This window comes from Belonocnema kinseyi, chromosome 7 (genome assembly GCF_010883055.1).
Source record: "Belonocnema kinseyi isolate 2016_QV_RU_SX_M_011 chromosome 7, B_treatae_v1, whole genome shotgun sequence".
Taxonomy (NCBI): domain Eukaryota; kingdom Metazoa; phylum Arthropoda; class Insecta; order Hymenoptera; family Cynipidae; genus Belonocnema; species Belonocnema kinseyi.
Genome location: NC_046663.1, coordinates 25,762,120 through 25,783,325, shown reverse-complemented (window position 1 = coordinate 25,783,325; position 21,206 = coordinate 25,762,120). Strand labels below are relative to the sequence as shown.

The following is a 21,206-nucleotide window of genomic DNA, read 5'->3' as shown; positions in this document are numbered from 1 at the left end:
GACTGTTTACGTTTCGAGGGATTGATTTAGTCTCAAGGCCAGTAAAAGGCAACCCACAAAACTGTTCTTATATTCATTTTTTTGAATTTAAGAACTTTATATTTAGAGAAATAATTAGAACAAAATATTCCTAGAATATTCAAAATTCCTGAAATTCCATGAATTTCTGAAGTGTTCTAAAACTCATGGACTTCTCTTAATCCCCTTAAATCCTACAATTTTCTATATTCCTGAAAATCTCTCAATTGCTTGAATTTACGGATATTATAAATTCTTTAAATACTTTGAAATTCATGAAATCCTTAAAAAATGTGAACATTCTAAATTACTTTTCTACTCGGAATTCCCAGAATTCCTTGAATGTTTTAAACTCGTGAAAGTCCATGAGTTTCTGGAACGTTATGAATTCATGGAATTCATTAAACTCACTAAGAACTCTGAAATCCCTGGAAATATTTGAATTCATGAAAATCTCTGAACTCCTGGAATATTACGAATTCCTCAAATTTTTGGAAATTCTCTCAATCCTATGCATTTTTAAAATATTTTTTATTCCCTCAATTTTCTGAATTTATTTAGTTCTCTAAAATATCTAATTCCTATAAATTCTCTGAAATCTCCGAATACTCTAAATTTTATAATAAACCTTAATTCTCTGAATCCCTGAAATATTATGAATTCGTGAACTTCTTGAATCCCAAAAATTATTTTAATATTTTGAATTCCTGAAATTATTTGAATTCCGAAAATCTCTGAAATTCTCTGAATTCTCTGAAATCCTTTATTTTCTAAATAACCTTGATATACGAAATTTCAAGAATTCCTTGAATGTTTTAAGTTAATAAAATTCCCTTAGTTTTTGAAATTTCCCAGATTCATATAATTCAATAAATTTACTGAGAGCTCTAAAATCCCTAGAATTATTTCAATTCCTGGAAGTCTCTGAATTCCCGGAAATTTTCTGAATTCCTTAAATGTTTGGAAATTCTCTGAATCCTCTGAATTCTTAAAATATTCCTTATTCCCTAATTTTTATAAATTTCTTTAATTCTCTAAAATCTTTGATTTCTCTGAATTCTCTAAAATCTCCGAATACTCTAAATTTGATAAATAACCTGGATTCTCTTAAATATTTTCAATTCGTGTACTTCTTGAAATCCCAGAAATTCTTGAATTCTTTTGAATTCTCTGAATTCTTAGTAATGCTTGAATATTCTGAATTCTTGAAAATCTTTGAAATCCCGAAATCCCCTAAATTCCTTAAATTCTTATGAATTTTCTAATTATACCGAAATATAAAAATTCCTTAAATTGACGTAATTCTCGGAAATACTCCGAATTCATTGAAATCCTTAAATATATTGAATTCCTTAAATATTCGAAATTCTCCAAATCACTTGAATTCTCTAAATGCTATGAAATTCTCTTAATTCCCTGCAATGCTCAAATATCCTGACCTTTTAAATATTCTAAATACTTTAAATACCTTGATTTGAAAATATTCGGAATTCTGCGAATTGTCTGAAATGCATTAATATTCCGAATTCCTTAAATACATATATTTACTTGAATTCCTCTTAATTCTTTGCATTATTTTAAAGTTCTAGGAACTCAGGGAAATTCTAGAAATCACGAAATTTCACGATTTCAAGAAATTCAGAAAATTTGGAAAATTAAGATAAATTGAGATAGAACAGAGAATTGAAAGGTATTCAGAAAAATTCAAGGAAGCTAAAAGAATTCGGAAGGATTTAAAAGAGATAAAAATGATAGAAAAATATTAAATAATCAATTCTACTGAAACAAATTTAATGTGTAGAATTTTATTCATACAAATGCAAATTCAATACAATATTACATTTCTGTAATTAATTTTAATAACCTAATTTCATTAGTTTTTCAAAATGTTGTCACCTAATGTATTCTAAAATGTTCTGTACTCGATGTTATGAAATAAAAATCCAGAAATATTAACACGCGCGTCGCGTGTATTCATTTTCTGTTCGAAAATTAATAATGTTATTGCTCGCATTTTACGGGCAAAACGCACTCCATGCTAGTATCAGATTGTTTTATATAACCATCGATGCACACACATCCAATTCGACAAACTTGTTATGAATAAAATTGATTTCAATTTTGTTCAAATAGTGAACAATATTTGTGATTTTTTTTATTTTAAAATAAATCTGAGAAAAGTATGTTTCATTAAAACTCACTTCCGGTCAAAAAGCGAGGTCAGGGCTTTTATAATTATCGCATTATGTTTGGCAATATGTTCCGCATGTTGCCCAGGCTGCATATGGACCACAGTCTCGGATTAGTTGAGGTCTTATTGGAAAAACTTGTTTAAAAAAATATTCAAATGTTTTTATTTTTATTTAAATAATCGCATGATTTATATTACCGCAGAATAGTATTAGATCCAGAACTTGGTGACCTATTGGAAATTAGACTTGAATCTAAATCTTGACAATGGTGTGCAGAATATAAATACAGGATAGCCATTTTAATCGAAGCAAAAAATTCCCTGTCATTTTTTGTTTTTTTTTCCAGTTGAAAAAATTTTTGATGGTCAATAAAATTAATGAATTTAAACTCTAAAGCTAAAACTTTTTCCATTTTAAGTAGTAAAAAGTAAACTACAATTTAGAGCACTTAAAATGGAAATCTTCAATTTTAAAATCTTTGAAAATGAAGTTCAAAAGATTTAAAATTATAAAATGTTATATTCAAATGTTCAATAATTTCCACGTGAAAAATTTAAGTTAGGTACTAACAGTTTTTAATTAAACAGTTTAAAATGAAATGCCGATAAACAGAAAAATTTAGAATTTTTTACCTTTGTAAAAGTATAGAGTTCAAAAATTGAAATTCAGTTGCATCAATATAAATCCACGTCATTATTTTCAGTGTTTCACATTTAGCAATTATTTAATGAACTTTAAAAATTTTTAAATTATTATATTTTTAACAATTTTAAGTGTGGAACATTATAAACTGAAAAATTCAATTTGTTTAACTGAACAATTCTTAAATTGAAGATACATTTTTTTATTTTAAATAGTTTATATATCCTTTGCAGCTTTTAAATAAGAAATTCAGAAGCTTTTTAAGAATTCAATTATTTTTAAAATATGTTAATCGAATTTTTCCTGCGATTCGTCGAAAATCCTTGAAATAAAAAAGATACTTAAAACATTCTCGATTCTTATTTGATAATTTATACAATCTTTTAATATTTTTTTAAATATTATCTTAAAATGATTATTTAAAATAAAAAATCATTTTTAATTTTCTTAGAAATCTTAAGAAAATGTTTTTATTCTTTTGCAGCCTGTCATAATTCTTGAAAAGCTTATAATAATAAATGTTCAATTGTTATTTATACAACATAATTCAACAATTTTACTTTAAAAATATACGTTTTGTCAAATAGAACAATTAAAATTGTAACGTTCATAGTTCAGAAAGGTCTTCGAAATTTTTACGATTCAAGGCTTACTATGTCAAACAATTTGGTTTAAAATTGTTAAATTTTAAATATTTGGTTTCAAATTACTCTTCTCAAATGAACAGTGAAATATTTCAAAATATTCACATAGCCATTCTTTTTTTTATTTAAAAAATTTGAAAATAAATGAGTTAAAAATTCAATATTTTAGACTGAACAAATATTTCAAACTTAAGAAAAGCCTTTATTTACGAATATTATTATAAAGCTAGTTTAATGTTCAATAAGTTTATAAAGTTTAAATCGGGAGTCTCAACGTTGGCATCTGGGAATTTTTTTAATGTAAACGCATTTCGAATCGTTTTGTCAAATCAATTATTGTTCACTTTTTATTATTTAATGTAAATACATTTTTAACTACTTATTTTCTTACATTTCCAGTCAATAAAACATATTTTTTATGTAAAAATTCTTAAATTCAAACGCTTTTAATTTTCAATTGTTTGAGCCTTCAAAAATGAATTTTAAAATTCTTTATATACAAAATGTACGCCTAAAAAGAAAAGTCTAGGATCTTGTCTTATTTAAATTGTTAAACATTGAAATACATAAACAGATTGATAAAATAATAATTATGATCTGCGAGCATCATAAATTTAAGATACTCAACAAACTCACTCAACGAAGAATTTAATCATTTTTTTAACGGTTTAAACAAAAATATTTTGTCCTAATTCTCAACGGCGTTGTCACCTTTCAAAGTCAATACTACTTTTAAATACGTCATAAGGTTGGAAGAAAAAATAATAATTTTAATTTTAATTGAAAAATCGAAACGATGATGATAATTAATAAATGTATGAATAGTACCACACTCATACGCAGATGCAACTCCAACGATTATTAAAACGATAAAAATGGGAGACATTGTGATAACCTTGATAGTAGCTCTGTCAAGCTCTGAAAGAAACTGGAATATTACTTCCAAATGCAAAAGCTTTTTATAAAGTATAGAGCTGTTTGTGACTTTAAATTTTTTATTAACTCAGTATTCGCTTGAAAGTCAAGGAAAAATATGTATGAGTAAAAATGTAATGCGATTCCTGCATGTCAATGGTTGTTTTGCATTACGAGCGAAGTGTGTGTGTGTGTGTGTATGGAATGATTAATGTGACTGTTTCACATTCAACTCAATCTATTGATTAGCAAGAAGCACAAGTGCGCAGAACGTGCATTCATGTTGCTGGATTTTTGTCGCAAAGCATTAAAAATTTGAATAATTTTAACATCCATTTCCAAACAAAGTCTTAAATATAAGGCTACTATAATTTTTGAAATAATAATTATTAATTAAATTTTAAGAAATTTAAATTAGAACAAAATCCAAATTAAAAATTCCATTTAACGTTCAATAATGAAGTTGATGCAAAATCCTGTTAAATAAGACAAGAATCCAATTTTACTATCATCAAATTACAATAAAAAAAAAACATAAATAAATAAAATTGCATTACCAACGTTTCGGTACTCGTACAGTACCCTTATCAAAGCAAGACAAATTTAAATGGTAGAAATTAACAGCACTCATGAACAGGTGTTCTCTCTTTGATACCTGAAAATCGAAGGAGGGTCAGTAGGCCAATCTGTTGTAAACACAATATAAATATCTGTCACAATTACATCAGAAATAGAGAAAGTAGAAGAAAAACAAAATTTATGAAACAGCCACGTTAAATGTAATTAATCATATTAGCATAACTTTTGTTCAGCCCATCCAAATCGGTTTTTAAATTGATAGATATATCTATTAATTTAAAAACCCGTCGCCCTCCAAAAACATACAAAAACGCACTTAGCACTATGAGAATTTCGACATAGACGCTTATCGCAATCCGTCTCCTTACAACACTGGGTTTCACGCATGCGCCGTTCTTCCGAATGCGTACATTTCCCACGCGCACAGAGTATGTTTGGGAACTGACTGAACGAGCTGAACAATCAGTTAACCAGAAATAATAATTGAAAAGAATTAATTCAATTGGTAATGTTCGGCTGGTAGCTATTTAACTATTTTATCAGTAAGACTCCGAAATATGACTAATACTTCAGTTGAACATTGTTGTATTGATTTAATCAGTTAGATTTTAACTGATTCAAATTTAGAGAGTAACTTTTTTTGTTTTTTAATATAAAGCATTTCCATGAATTCCCTCTTTCTCTCATTACTTTCACTATGCAAAATTTGAACATTATCCCAGTCAAACACATGGTCAACGTAATTTATCTTACAGATCTTACAGATCCTGCTAGTGGTCTTACAGGCAACAACACCCTTTTTAAAATTATCTAGAGGATCTTTGCAAAAATTTATCACTGAATCAATTTTAAATGGAAAGCGGAAAAAGTATGAACTAGAAATCTTTTTAACAATATTCAAATTGCTTGCGTGAAATGAATAATGAGACAAACCTAGAGCTCTGTCAACTAAGTTTTTAATTACTGCAATTTTGTTTTGAAAGGAATGAGCAGAAAGTAAATTTAAAATTCTACCTGAATTTCCAAATTCAGTCCAAAAAACTGATTTTATAATCCTGTTCTATTTCATGAGTAAATTGAAGTTTTGGATGAAAACTGGTAAAAGTATCAATGGCGATCTGTAACTTTTCTAGAGGAACACATCATAAGATATCGTCAACAAACCGAAAATAAAAAGACAAAACAAAATCGAATTTCCCAAAAACAAAAACCTCTAAATCTTCGATCACTAGTTCTGCCAAAATCGGAGAAATGATTGAACCTATAGGAGTACCAGACTTCTGTCTATAGAAAGATCCATTAAATTTAAAATAAGTTGACTCCATAATAAAAACTATCCCTTCAATAAAATCTTTTTGACATAATCGAGTAAGGGTTTTTATATTAGCCCATCTATTTAAAATTGCCTTTTCAACTAATTCAGGGGGTATACTCGGAAACATTGGAATAACATCCAAAGAAATCATTACATGCTCATCCGGAACCTTTTTTTGAATTATACTTTTTTGAAATTCCCAGCTATTTTTGACATTATATTAAGAAGTTGTGATAGAGTCCTTGAGAACCAAATTAAAATTTTGTTTTAAAAATTTGGTGGGAGTATTAGTAGTTGAAATAACTATTCCTAAGGGATAGCCATCTTTGTAGATCTTTCTCAAACCGTAAAATCTTGCAAGAACTTTGTCTTCAGTGTTAATATCAGTCCATCTTATATCCTTTCCCAAAAGTCCTTTCTTTATAAAATTGTCAATCATTTTTAAAGTGTCTCTTCTTAATTTTTTTAGCGGATGTTTATGTAATAATTCAAAATTATCATTATCCGGAAGCAAATTCTCCATATCCCTAATATAATTCGATTTTGTCATGCAAAAAGTAATACTGCCTTTATCAGCATTCATGCAAACCATATCAGGGTTGTTTCTAAGAAACTATTTCGTCATCATGAAAGCTTCAGAAATCCTACGATCAATATAACTGACAAGTGGAAAACCGTGTTTCGGAAATCCTTCTGATCCAAAATAGGAATTTTGTCTACCCACAAAATTTGGCGAGGTCTTTACGACAATGTTACGACATCTTTACGACAATATTACGACATCCTATGTCCATGTCGTTTCGGTGACTTTGTGCGATATCGTAAAGACATCGTCAGATCATACGACTTTTTTACGATATCGTAAAGACTCCTTAACGACATTGATATAGGATGTCGTAAAGTTGTCGTAAAGATGTCGTAACGACGTCGTAAAAACGTCGCCAAAATATTTCATCATTTGTTTTGCCTTAGTTTTTATGACGCGGTTACTAAAACCTTGACCTAATCTCGAATATTTGCAACTTAATCAAGAATTTGAATATCGGTCAAATTAACAAACCAGGGATCTTTACCTTCTTCTTCAAAAATCCTATGTAAATTTAAATTTTGCTCTTGAACACTAGTTTGCTGATGAATTAAATTTGAAAGTTTGTTGAAATAAAGTTGAAAGTTTGTTATCATGTTTTACATCGCTGCTTAAAAATCTTTAATTGAGGACAATCTGATTTGGAAATTTTCGTGTTCAAATATTTTATATTTTGGTAATTTTCTTTCGGGAATTTAAAAATTTGGTGATATTATAAACTTTTGGCTATTTTATGAATCGGAAGTTTTTCAAATCGGTGAATTTATAAAATTTTCGGGAATTTTATTTTTGGTAATTTTACAATCAGGGATTCTTATATTTTGGCAATTTTATCATTCGCAAATTTTACAATGTTAAGAATTTTTCAGAACTGTTACTCGTCCGTAATTTTTTAACATTTTTTCATTGAAATAGTTCAATTTTGAAGATCAAATTAAAATTCTTCAATTTTGATAATCTTGATGATTTTAGGAATGAAAAGTCAATTTTTTAATTCTTCACATTCTAAGTTAAACACAGATTACATGTAAAGAATAAAAATTTAAAAATTTAAAAAGATTTTTTTCAGATTTACAATTAAAATTTCATACAATTTTTAAAAGTTGAAATTAAAAACTCTTCAATTTTAAAGTTATCTTCATACAAACTAATATATTGGGATAATTATTAAGATAAGAATTCAAAATTTTAATTCAATATGTACCGAATTAAAGGAATTCTAAATTGAACATAAAAATTACAGAATATTTCATTGAAAAAATTAACACTTGCGTAACTTTTAATTGTAATTTTTCAAAATTACAACACTTTATTTTAATTAGTACAGATTTATGATTCTAAAATTTTTAAGTTATAGCTGAATATTTTGAATTTTAATGATTTTAGTTGGAAATTTTTCAATTTAAAAGATTTAAAAGCAGAAATTTTCAAGCCTTGATCATTTTAAAGTTAAAAAATTAAGACTTTTTTATTCTGAATCTTCCAAATCTAAAAAATTTCAAATTTATAAGATTTGCAATGAAGAAATATACAATTTTAACGATTTGCCTTTTTAATTCTTCGAATTTCCATATTTGCAATTGAAGACTGTACAATAATTAAGCAATAATTAATAAAGCAGGACCAAAAACTGCCTAAGCCTGGAACAAAACAGGCACTAGGTGTATCCTATGTTTTTGTGGTCGCTCAAATCGAATCCAGTGTCCGTTTGACTCTGGCAGGTCAGTATCAAGGTCAGTATCAAGGTCAAACCTACCTACAACATTCATCGCTAACCAACTGAATCAGGTACCTTCAGGCTTAAGTGGTCGATAAATTCGAATCAGGTGTCAGCTTGACACTGGCAGGTCAGTATCAAGGTCAGTTCAAGGTCAAACCTACAGAATTAATCGCTAACCATACTAATCCGGGGACCTCTAGATTTAAGTGGTCCAAAAAATATATTATTTATTATAATATATTTTTATAACCAGAGTTTATAACAAATTTGTAGATATTTTTTGGTAAGAAAACTTATGTCTCTTAATTTTTTTCGTCTCTTTTGTCCTTTTTCCAAACATTTAATTTTTTAATTTTTAGTCTTATGTTTTATTCTTAAAAGACAATCTATTCGCCCCATCCAAACATGATTAATAAAAATTTTTTAGATGTTCTGGCTCAACAACTTTTGTTTGTTAATTTCAGTTCGTTCCTTAAGTCGCTTTTTCAAAAAAAAAATTTCAGTTTGAATGTTATTTTTTACGATTAAAGCAAAAATTACGTGTCTTGTCAATAATTATTCATGAACAAATTGAATGAGTTTTCGGTATTTATTGAAAGAGTAACTTTTGTCTATTTATTTTTTTTCATAGCTTGCATCGTTTATCAACAACTCTATTTTTTATTGTTTTTTAAGAATAAAACAAAACTGCGCATCCTACAAAAAAATTATTATTATATATTTTTAGCTTTTTTTTGGATAAACAAGTTTTGTCTCATTATTTTTTTTAAGTAGCTTGTGTCGTTATTCCAAAATTTTTTTATTTTTTTATTTTTAATGATGTTTTTTACGAATAAAAACAATAAAATATCCGTCCTATCAAAAACTGATTCCTAACAAATTTGTAGATATTTTCAGGTCGCGCAAATTTAGTTTAGTAATTTTTTTGTATCTTGCAAAGTTTGAGCAAAAAATAGAATTTTTTATTTTTCATTATTTTTTATACGATCAAACTCTGAAATTCTAGTTTTTCGACTAAACTAAGAAAACTTTTTATGATAATCTTTTAGGAATTTCAAAAATCAACGTTTTTATCTTTTTACATTTGTCATATAATGACTAACCTTATTTAGAATTTTTAAAACTTTAAAAATATGGTTTCAATATTTTTGAAAATGCGCCCACTTTTTTATATTCATCAAAAATAGCTGGTTTACGAAGTCGCTCTTTCTTTTAAGGCCTTGAAAAAGTGTTTCAAAGTAGAATCCAATCTGATCAATTTTTCTAAAGTGATCGTTCCTACAGAATATAGATAACAGATTATAGACTACAGACTACAGGCTAAAGACAGATAGACATCCTCGAGAAAATTTTTTTTTCTGACACAGAACGTCTCAAAACATGAAGATTTGATGAAAACCATAAAAGTAATATTTTACATAGAACCAAACCTTCTCATTAGGATGTAAATGTAAAAAATCGAAGAATTTCAAGAAATGTTTGTTTCTTGAGAGAAGTTTTGAAAATGTTCAAAATTAAAGTAATTTTAAAAATTATTTTAAATCGTTTTAAAAAATGTGAATTTTTCCAGGTATGGGACAAAAAATTTACATTCCTTTAAGAATTGTGAAACGTTTTATAACAATAACAAAAAGTTTTTACGATTCCTAGGAAAACAAAAAAGCACTTTTTATTTTGACAAGTTAATTTAAGAAAAATATTTAAAAAGATTTAAAAATATATCCAAAATTGTGAAAAAAGTATCTGGGATATTTTGAGGAAATTTTTGGAATTTTGCAGGTTTTTAAAATAAATGTACGACGTATTTGAATAATTGAAAGAAGTGTACCTTTTTGACGATTTTGGAATACATTTTTGAAAATATTTCAGAGGTTTGAAAGATTTCAAGATAATAAACATTTTTGTTTATATTCTTTGGAACATTTCAGATTTTAATTATTTATAACAAATCTTTTTTAATTGTTTTAAAATATTTTACAAAGTAAAATCAAAATGTAGACAATTATCGATTTGAGGCTACATATATAGTTGAAGATTATTTAACAATTGTGTACTTTACAATTCACAAATCAGGTACATTAAACTAACACCTACACAATCGATTTTTTAAATTTTTCATAGCTCAGAATTTTTGGCTTTTTTGGACTGCAATAAAAATTTTTGGGCTCCTTTTCTTTTTTCAAAAAATCAATATTCTTGTGGAAGTGCCAGCTTACATTAACCCAGCACCTCCACTTCTTTAAATCACTAAATAATAAAAATTCAATTACACCAGAATGTTGGGCTTTTTTTAGGTTCTTAAAATCCGCGAAAAAAATTTTCCCAAAACCAACCCTTAACATCCAAAATCAAACCCCTTCAAAAAATTGAAAATTTTCAGTAATTCATTAACGGGATATTTTTGGGCTTTTTTTGGGCTCTCAGAAAATACCCACTTCGATTTTTGGGCTTTAACCGTTAACATCAAAAGTCAACCCTGCTCTACCACGCAGATACTACTTTGTCAAAAAATCAATTTTTCTAGAATTTTTCAATGGATATAGAGTCTCTTATTTTTGGGCTCCTTGAAAATACATGCTACGTTTTTTGGCTTTAACCCGTAAAGTGAAAAATCAACCCCTCTCTACCACATATATACAACTTTGTCAAAAAATGAAATTTTGTAGAATTTTCCGATGGAAATAAAGTCTCTGATTTTTGGGCTCCTCGAAAATAACCGCTACGATTTTTGGGCTTCAACCCTTAACGCCAAAAATCAACCCCTCGCTACCACCTTAATACGACTTTGTCTGCAAATAAATTTTTGTAGAATTTTTTAATGGAAATAGAGTCTCTGGTTTTTGGGCTCCTCGAAAATATACGCTACGATTTTTGGGCTTCAACCCTTAACGTCAAAAATCAACCCACGTAGATACTACTTCGTCAAAAAATCAATTTTTCTAGAATTTTTCAATGGAAATAGAGTCTCTGATTTTTGGGCTCCTCGAAAATACCCGGTACTATTTTTGGGTTTCAACCCTTAACGTCAAAAATCAACCCCTCTCAAGCACGTAGATACTGCTTTGTCAAAAAATCAATTTTTCTAGAGTTTTTCAATGGAAATAGAGTCTCTGATTTTTGGGTTCCTCGAAAATACCCGCTACGATTTTTGGGCTTCAACCCTTAACATCAACAATCAACCCCTCTCTACCACGTAGATACAACGTTGTCAAAAAATAAAATTTTTAACGTTAAGGGTTAAAGCTCAAAAATCATAACGTATATTTTCGAGGAGCCCAAAAATCATAGACTCTATTTCCATTGAAACACTCTAGAAAAATCGATTTTTTGACAAAGCAGTATCTACCTGTTTGAGAGGGGTTAATTTTTGAAGTTAAGGGTTGAAGCCAAAAAATCTTAGCGGATATTTTCGAGGAGCCCAAAAATAAGAGACTTTATTTCAATTGAAAAATTCTACAAAAATTTATTTTTTGACAAAGTTGTATCTACGTGTATGAGAGGGGTTGATTTTTGATTAAGGGTTGAAGCCAAAAACTCGTAGCAGGTATTTTCAAGGAGCCCAAAAATCAGAGACTCTATTCAAGATCTAAAATTTTATAAAAGTTATTTTTTTACAATTTCGTATCCGCGTGTTACAAAGGGGTTAATTTTTTTCTGTAAGGGCTGGAGCCCAAAAATCGAAGTGGGTATTATCTGGCAGCCCAAAAAAAGCCCAAAAATATCCCGTTATTGAATTACTGAAAATTTTCAATTTTTTGAAGGTGGTTGATTTTGGAAGTTAAAGGTTGGTTTGGGGAAAATTTTTTTTTTTGCGAATTTCAAAAGACCAAAAGTAGCCAAAAATTCTGGTGTAATTGAATTTTTATTATTTAGTGATTTAAAGAAGTGGAGGTGCTCGGTTAACGTAAGCTGGCACCTCCACAAGAAAATTGATTTTTTGAAAAAAGTAAAGGAGCCCAAAAATTTGTATTGCAGCCCAGAAAAAAACCCAAAAAAAGCCCAAAATTCTGAGCTATGAAAAATTCAAAAATTCGATTGTGAAGGTGCTAGCTTAATGTACCTACTCCACAGAACGTTTCTGATTGGTCAACGCCTCATTTCGGTAATTCCGAGATCCGGCCGTTCTGGTGCATGGACTGAAGGCCTTAAATTTCAACTATTGATCTATTTTTATTAGGTGCGACTTAATAATTAATTAGACTTAGCAACAATAATAATTTTTACAAATTATTGTTGTTTATGAATATCTTCGTCTATATCATTGCCTGGTAGTCGTGGTTTTTTCGGCAATTTTGATCTTTCTATCCATTTTTCATTCAGTGAGCTAATAATTAACAAAAGTTAACAAAAAGTTGTTAAAACAATTTAATATTTTTTATAACTATCTTTTCCTACATAAGTGCTAGAAAGTTGTGAGTTTTTCTAAAATCTTTCATTTTTGCTTCGCCTTCTTAGTTATTAACAAATGACGAATAATCATTAGAAAAAACTATATCTTAAATAATCTCTTTTTTTTACTTTAAAAAGTCCTAAATATCATTTTTAAAAACTCGAATTTTTCCTAGTATTTTTTAAACTCCTATAAAATTAAAATATTTTTTTTTATTCTTCTTGGTTTTTTTCTGACGCGTCGAAAATATTTTTAAAAACTTTTTTTTTTAATTTCTCAAAAACCTTATGACAATTATGCTTATATAAATTTAAAAACAAACTGATAATACTTATTTTCTTGTTCTCAGCATTTAATTTCAACTCGAATTAAAGTGTTCAATAACTTTTAACAAGTAAATATTTATTTGAAATGTGTATGTTACATTATTATTATTAATATTATTTTGTATTCTTTATAGTATTGAAAAAGTTTAAATTATTGAATTTCAATTAGTACTCACATTAGGTAACATCAATATTTTGAGGACTAAAGAAATATTGAAAAAGCATTTAATTTTACATTAAAATTTTGTCTTATTTATTTCCAGATAATACTTCAACTTAAAAAAATATATTTTGCAGACATCTATTATGTTTTTAAACATAATACAAAAAATGTTACGTGACGGTGGCGAGGGTCAGGGGGGGGGGGTTAAAAACAAATGTGAAAATCTGTTACATGGAGGAGGAATCTAAAATTTCCTTGAAGTAGTTACTGAGAACCTTTTTTCTTTATCATAAAACTAATATTTTTATAATTTGTTCTTGACTAAAAATTCAAACCAAAACTGAAAGTGTCAGAAAACCCCGCCACTTTCTAACATCACTGTAAGTGAATATAGTTAGAAATTATAAATTGTGAACAAATTGCAAGTTATATATTGCTTAAGCAATTATATTTTTTTACTTGCATAGATTGTTATCCGACTAAGTAAAAAGTCGACAAAAGGTTACAAATTTCAGAAAAAACTGCTACTATTTAGCACTTTTTGTGGAAGTAGATAGTTATATGCAAAAACTGCTGGTATGAGCAATTATTTTTGTTAAATCGCATTAATTATTACCTCACACTAAGCACAAAATTGACAAAAAGTTCAATTTTTGAAGAAAACTTCTACTCACTAGCATTGTTCAAAAATAATATCTTTAAAAATGACAAGAAATAGTTTAAACAATTATATTTGTAAACGTGAATTAATGATAACCTCACTATAATTGAAAAGTAGGCACTAAGTGATTAATTTTAGAAACAAATGTAACTTTCTAGCATTGTTCTAAGAGAGTATTTTTATACATTAAAATAAATGGTTTAAACCATTATTTCTATCAAACTCAATTTACCGTTGCCTCTCTAAAACTAAAAATTGAAAAATAAGTTGAAAAATTCAGAAAAACTCGCGACGTTCTAACTTTATTCTAACTGAAAATTGCTATAAGAAATAAGAAAGTGCTTAAACATGTATTTTAAAATTTAATTATTTACAAAAGGTAATAAATTGTGGATTAGCAACAATTTGTGTTAAAAACGGCAAAAGAGTCATAGTTAGCGCTGAAAAATCTCAAAATCCAATTTTGTACATACTGGGTTTTTTTGGGACCCTACAGAAATTTCGATCACAGGACGGGTGCTTTCCCATTAAGCTACTAGAAAGATCAAGAGAAGAATCCTTTTTTAGAAATACACGGATTATTATGCCAGGTGTTATTTTTTAGAAAAAAATGTGATTAAAAAAAAATTTTGCAATTCATAGCAAAATCTAGTCTGCAAAGACATTAACAAATTCTTCTATTCTCCAAAATAATACAGTTTCCTTGAAAAATTTGAACTGTAACTCCTGGCATAATAATGCGTTTATATATGAAAAAGAATTCTTCCATCGATCTCTCTAGTAGCTTAATGGGAAAGCACCCGAACAACAATCGAAAATTCCGTGGTTCTATTTCCGGTGGAGCGAAAGGAGATCTTTTTTTAGAAAAAATTCAAGAAATTTTTTTAAATTTATATCTCCATATATATATTGGGGTTGCTATGTTTGAAAATTCGAAGAAAAAAAAATTTGGACCACCTTAGTGTAGTAGTGATGACCGTCCATAGCCATATTATCTAACTGCGAGGTCATGTTTATTCACTAGGTTTATTATTTCTTACTGATTCGCGAATTAAGTGATATTTAATTTTTATTGATGATTTTATTCTCGCATCAAATATTACCCTATTTAATTTTTATATGAATAACATAACTTCGTCATGCTTAATAATATGAATTTCATCTTCCCCAAACTTACTATTGAATTTTTGAAAACTATTAAACGTATAAAGGGACACGTCCATATGGGGAAAAAGACTGCTATTTTGAAAAGTAACATCAATTCGATCATTTTTAAATATTTGAAAAGAGCAAATTCTGATTATATGAGGCATTACTAAAAGTTCTTTAAACTGAATTTTTTTCAATCCGATATAAATCAAAATATTTTTATTGTTGAAAAATAAAATATCTTCAAATACAAGCACTCTTATTCAGATAATCATAAAAGAATAACAAAAGCTGAGCCAGGTAGCTTCACAGAATTAGTAATCAATTATATTTAACCAACTACTAGCATCAACCACTGTTTCTTCATTCGCTGTATTTAACAAAAGAACCACCGTTGATGTACTATTTAGCCTTCGAACGACTGCCAAAATGTCTTTCCTGATTAAAGTTATTTCAACAGAGCTCTCACTAGGATTGAGAAGCTTCATCTTCAGAGCTGTCAATGCTTTGAATACCTTATAATGTGAAACTGGCGCTTCCTTTTGCGCAGCCAAGTTCAGGGTCTGGTAGTTCTCGTGAACTGGAAGCCAAGTATTCCTGTTCGTAGAAAATCCAGCACTCGTCGTATTATGCCATTGGAAAGGCTTCCTTTCTGGATTTCTTGAACCGTCATTAAACCTATCCGGACCCAAATTGCAGCCAGCCACATCAACAGTTTCCTCCCATGTGATATTTTTGTTCATCATTACGATTTCATCACCATTGTAAACTACACTTATCCCGGGAAGAAATGTAGCCAACATTGAAATCATGTCAGTCTTCTTGGTCCCATACCTCGAGCTCACACGATGTTGGTCATGATTACCCACAACCTAATTAGAAACGTTTCCGACAGGCAAATCATTCAGCCAAGAATCAATAGTGCATTTGAAATACGCTGCCGAGGAGCATCCATTCAGCGAGGAGATAAACATGAAGTTGAATGGATTGAATCCAGCTTTAAAATACTTGAGTTTTCAAGGTACAGTAGTATAAGCCTCAGTGATCAAAAATTTAGAATCCGCTTTGTATTTCTGTTCATAATCATCCAGCAATTTTCTCCAGGATCTCAACACATCGTAGGTCTTGGTTTGATCCTTGGTGTAAATGTGAAGAAGAGAGTTGTAATCATCAGGCCCAGCAGAGGCATCATTACTTTTTGGCTCATCCATCAGGCGGCTGTCCTCCATCATGTGATTGATTGCATCTATACGAAAACCATCCACTCCTCTATCCATCCAAAATGTAAAAACATCCTTCATGGTCTGATCCAAGACCTTGATAAGATAATTTAAATCTGGTTGCGCAAATGCAAATTGATGTAGATAATATTGACCACGTTGGGAATTCCATTCCCAAGTCGAACCCTTGAAAGTACTCAACCAGTTGTTTGGAGGATTCCTGACACCGTTTACTATTTTTGCATCACACCAAATGAAGAAGTCGTCATAGGGTTTGATCTTTTGAATACCTTGCTTAAACCAAGGGTGTTTAGTTGAACTGTGATTGCACACGTAATCCATGAGCACTTTTAAACTAAGGGATTTAGCTTTAGCTACTAGCTTATCAAAATCTGCTAGAGTACCGTATTCAGTATCCACGTCTATAAAGTTGGCGATGTCATATCCGAAATCTGCTTAAGGACTCGTGTAAATAGGTGAAAGCCATAGACCATCAGCACCAATGTCTTTTATATGCTCCAGTTTACTATTGATTCCATTTAAGTCCCCTAAACCGTCACCATTACTGTCCTTAAAACTTCGAGGGTAAATCTGGTAGACAATTGCATCTTTCCACCAGACATCATTTGCTGATTCGACGTGAATCGCGCCGGAAACTATGCACAAATTTTTTAAACAAATTCTCATTGCTTAGAACTATCTTCTCTTATTGTAATTCTACATTTTTTATGAAATTTTTAACTTTTTGACAATCATTACTTAGAGTGAGGTTATTTAACCGATTTCAAACATTTAAACATTTTTAGAACACTTACTGCTTAAAATTTTAATGATTTCTACAGATTTTAATTAATTAATGCAATTTACAAAGATTTCTTGGTATTTTAAGGAGCTTATCTAATTTATACAGAACTTTAGGAGATAAAATATATTTTATATCAAAGGGTTTCTACGGATTTCAACAATTTTAAGGAAGATAGACATAACAAAATTTTCGCGCTTGACACGAAAACATGTTAATTTTATGTGTTTTTCTAAATAAATGTAACAAATAATTTTTATTTAATTTCTATCTGAGGAGTTTTTAATTATTTCGGCCTTTTCTAATGCCTTTTTATGTTTTTAAAAGAGTTTAGTCTAGATATTTTATTTAGAAAATTTTCAGAACTCTCAATAATTAAAAATTCGTTATTATACATTGTTAAATATTTTTTTAATAGCCATATAATAGACTGTCATCTATTTAGAAGAAATTGGTTGAAACTGTTTGAATTTATTTTCACTAATGTTTTATATAAACTAGTCAAGAGAACAGGAAGTGGGACGTACGCGTCTAATCGTTTTCATGATTTAAAAAAATTTCAAAGACTTTATTAAAAATAATGTATCTGTACTTAGAAGTATTTTGCTGCACTTGAAATTTGTACTCTCAGTAAATATCCTCTTTTTGATAAGAAATGAGGAATTTGCCTACATTGTACATCGGCTATGATCTGAACCATAATAGCGCCCAATTTCCTTATCGCTGCCGGATAATAGGTTGGTTATCACCTAATTTGATCAATTATTAATTATTCATGTAACATTAATTTCCTCATGCGGAATCTGCTACAAATGTATAAATTCGATAATCTTCACGCACAAAAGACAGTTCGCTTCTCCATCATGTTAAGGTTAACATCTCTCTATGTCCTTCTTGCTGCGATTCACGTCCAAGCAGTGAGCGATGATTGGTAGAAAGATGCGATTATCTACCAAATTTACCCTCGAAGTTTCAAGGACAGTAATGGTGACGGTATTGGAGATCTAAAAGGAATCACCAGCAAACTACAACATGTACAAGAAATTGGTGCAAACGCTCCTCCTGGATTTTGACAAGCTTGTTTTAAAAGCTAAGTCGCTGGGTTTGAAAGTAATTCTCGACTTCGTACCGAACCATAGCTCGGATCAACATCCATGGTTTAAGAAGAGTATACAGAGGATAGAGCCTTATAAGGATTTCTATATTTGGCAAGATGCTAAGATAGTGAATGGCGTCAGGCAACCAGCTAACAATTGGCTGAGTGCATTCTCTGGGTCAGCGTGGGAATGGAATGACGAACGTGGTCAATACTACTTTCATCAGTTTGCCATTGGACAACCAGACTTAAATCATCGCAACAAGAATGTGTGCAAAGCCATGCCTGATGTTTTGACATTCTGGATGGATAAAGGAGTAGACGGATAACGAATTGATGCTATAAACCACATGTTCGAAGATGAAAGGTTGCTGGATGAACCAAGAAATGACAATAATGTACCAGATGACAATTACGACTCTCTTGATCACATTTACACTACGGACCAGAACGAGACTTATCAGGTACTCAAATCGTGGAGAAAATTGTTGGATGATTATTTAAATATCCATCAAACTGACGCTAAGCTTATAGTAACGGAAGTTTACGTTGATGGAAAACTCACCTTACATTATTTTGAACCGGGTTCAAATCCTTTCAACTTTATGTTCATTTCTTCACTAAATGAAGCATCATGAGCAGTGGATTTCAAAAGAAAAATTGATAACTGGATGGAAAATTTGCCGAACGGTAAGGTATCCAATTGGGTTACAGGTAACCATGATCAACATCGAGTCGCCTCAAGGTATGGATCCAAAAAATCAGATATGGTCATTATGTTGCCTATGGTTCTTCCTGGGATCAGTGTTGTGTACAATGGTGACGAAATTGGGATGGTCAATAAACATCATACCTGGGAAGAAACAATTGATATTTCTGGTTGTAATGCTGGTCCAGAAAGGTACTTTCTAAAGTCAAGGGATCCTGAGAGGACACCTTTTCAGTGGGACAATACTACCAGTGCTGGATTTTCTACAAGCCAAGTTACATGGTTACCAGTTCATAAGAATGATAAGATTCTGAACTTGGCAGAGGAATTGGACAGTTTGCTGAAAATTCCTAGAGAAATGACTGCGTACACTTCAAACGTTGAATCAAACATTGATGTTGGTACTTTCGTCGATACCAAGCGTTTGAGGTTACCAGCGTCTACGTCTGTGGTGCTGATTGTTAAAGAATTTTACAGATACACTCTAAGTTAAAAATGCTACTGGTCTCTGTATTGTGTATCTGATTTGTAAGTAAATTTTTTTAAATAAAAATATTAGAGATGGTATAGTGAGGTTTAAGACAATTGTTAGACATTGTTGATTGCTAGAAAGAAATTTTGAAAGAATCTAATACATTTTCAAAGCATATTTTTCGACTTCATAATATCTTTTAACATTTTCCAAAAATTTCAGAGATTATTGGAAATTATAACTTTTGATAAAAATTCAATTTTGAAAATTCCAACGTTTAACCGTTTTATATAAATTTTAATTAACAAAATTTCAATTTGAGTATATTCAGTTACAAACATTGGGAAGTACGATTTTTTAAACGCTTTCCAATCATAATAATGACAGACTATAATAAAAAATTGTAAATTTTCCAAGAATATTATAAATGAAAAATATTTTATGTTGATTTTGAATTGAAGGCCGAGTATGATTATTTTAAAAATAAATTACAAACACTTTTATTTTTTAGATATATCACTAAAATATCAATAACAGAAACACCAGTCATTCTTCCGATAATAAAGAATAAACTGATACAATATACATTATTTCTTACTCATTCTGGCGACAAATTACTGATAAAACCGATTGATTTAAAATTTTAACTAGATATGTCCGGTAACATTTCGTAGTGCTATCTTCCAGGATTTTGTAATATTTATAATACTTAAAAATTGTTGGTATGTGTTATCATAAAGCATTAATTTTTTCATCTTTGGGCATGGCTAGATCATTAACGTTTCAAGAAAAAAACGAAGAATAATATCGAATGATAAAGAATAAAAAAGAGTGCTCTCAAAAAAAAAGTCGAAAGGTAGATTGAATCCAATTACTTCTTTAAGAAAAAACCTATATTTTTCAGAAATGAAAGTGGAACATTCTGAATTAATAGAAATTTCAAGAAAACATCCTGGTTCTCATCTAATTATAATTGGATACATTTTTGGCAGTAATTAGAGACATTCGTTTAAATAGTTTAAAATTTAGGAAATTTAAATTCCAATTAAATCAAATTGCAAATCCTATTTAACGTCCAATGATCAAGTTAATGTATAGAATTCTAGAAAATAAAATCAAGAATCCAACGACTAAATTTGTACAACCATCGTAAAATGCTTCTATTTTAATTTACAAAAAGATTCCCTTAAAAAATGCTTTAGAAAAAATATTTGGACAAATATAAAAAAAGAGGGAAAAAACGAAAAAGCAACCTACCAAATCTCCTTACTTCTCTTTTTCGATTCTTTTTGTCTTTTTATTTATTTATATTTATATTTATTTTTATTTATTTATTTTTTATATAGAAATAAAAAGACAAAAAGAATCGAAAAATAGAAGGAAGGAGATTTGGTTGGTTGCTTTTTCATTTGCCTTCTCATTTTCCTTTCTTTTTTATTTTTTTCAAAGATGTTTTCATAAAGGAAAAACATTTTTTGTAAGGGAACTTTTTTTCTAAATTACACCTGAAGAATTTTATGGTAAGTGTCCAAATTTTGTCATTGGATTCTTGGTTTTATTTTCAGGAATTCTTTAAATTTACTTGTTCACTGAATGTTAAATATGAT

General features: G+C 29.3%; 2 pseudogenes; one reads left to right on the top strand and one right to left on the bottom strand.

Annotated features, from left to right (window-relative positions):
• Window positions 1–15,614: 15,614 nt before the first annotated feature.
• On the bottom strand, window positions 15,615–17,207 carry LOC117176382 (annotated as a pseudogene).
• A 978-nt stretch (window positions 17,208–18,185) lies between these two features.
• LOC117176381 lies at window positions 18,186–19,620 on the top strand (annotated as a pseudogene).
• Window positions 19,621–21,206: the final 1,586 nt, after the last annotated feature.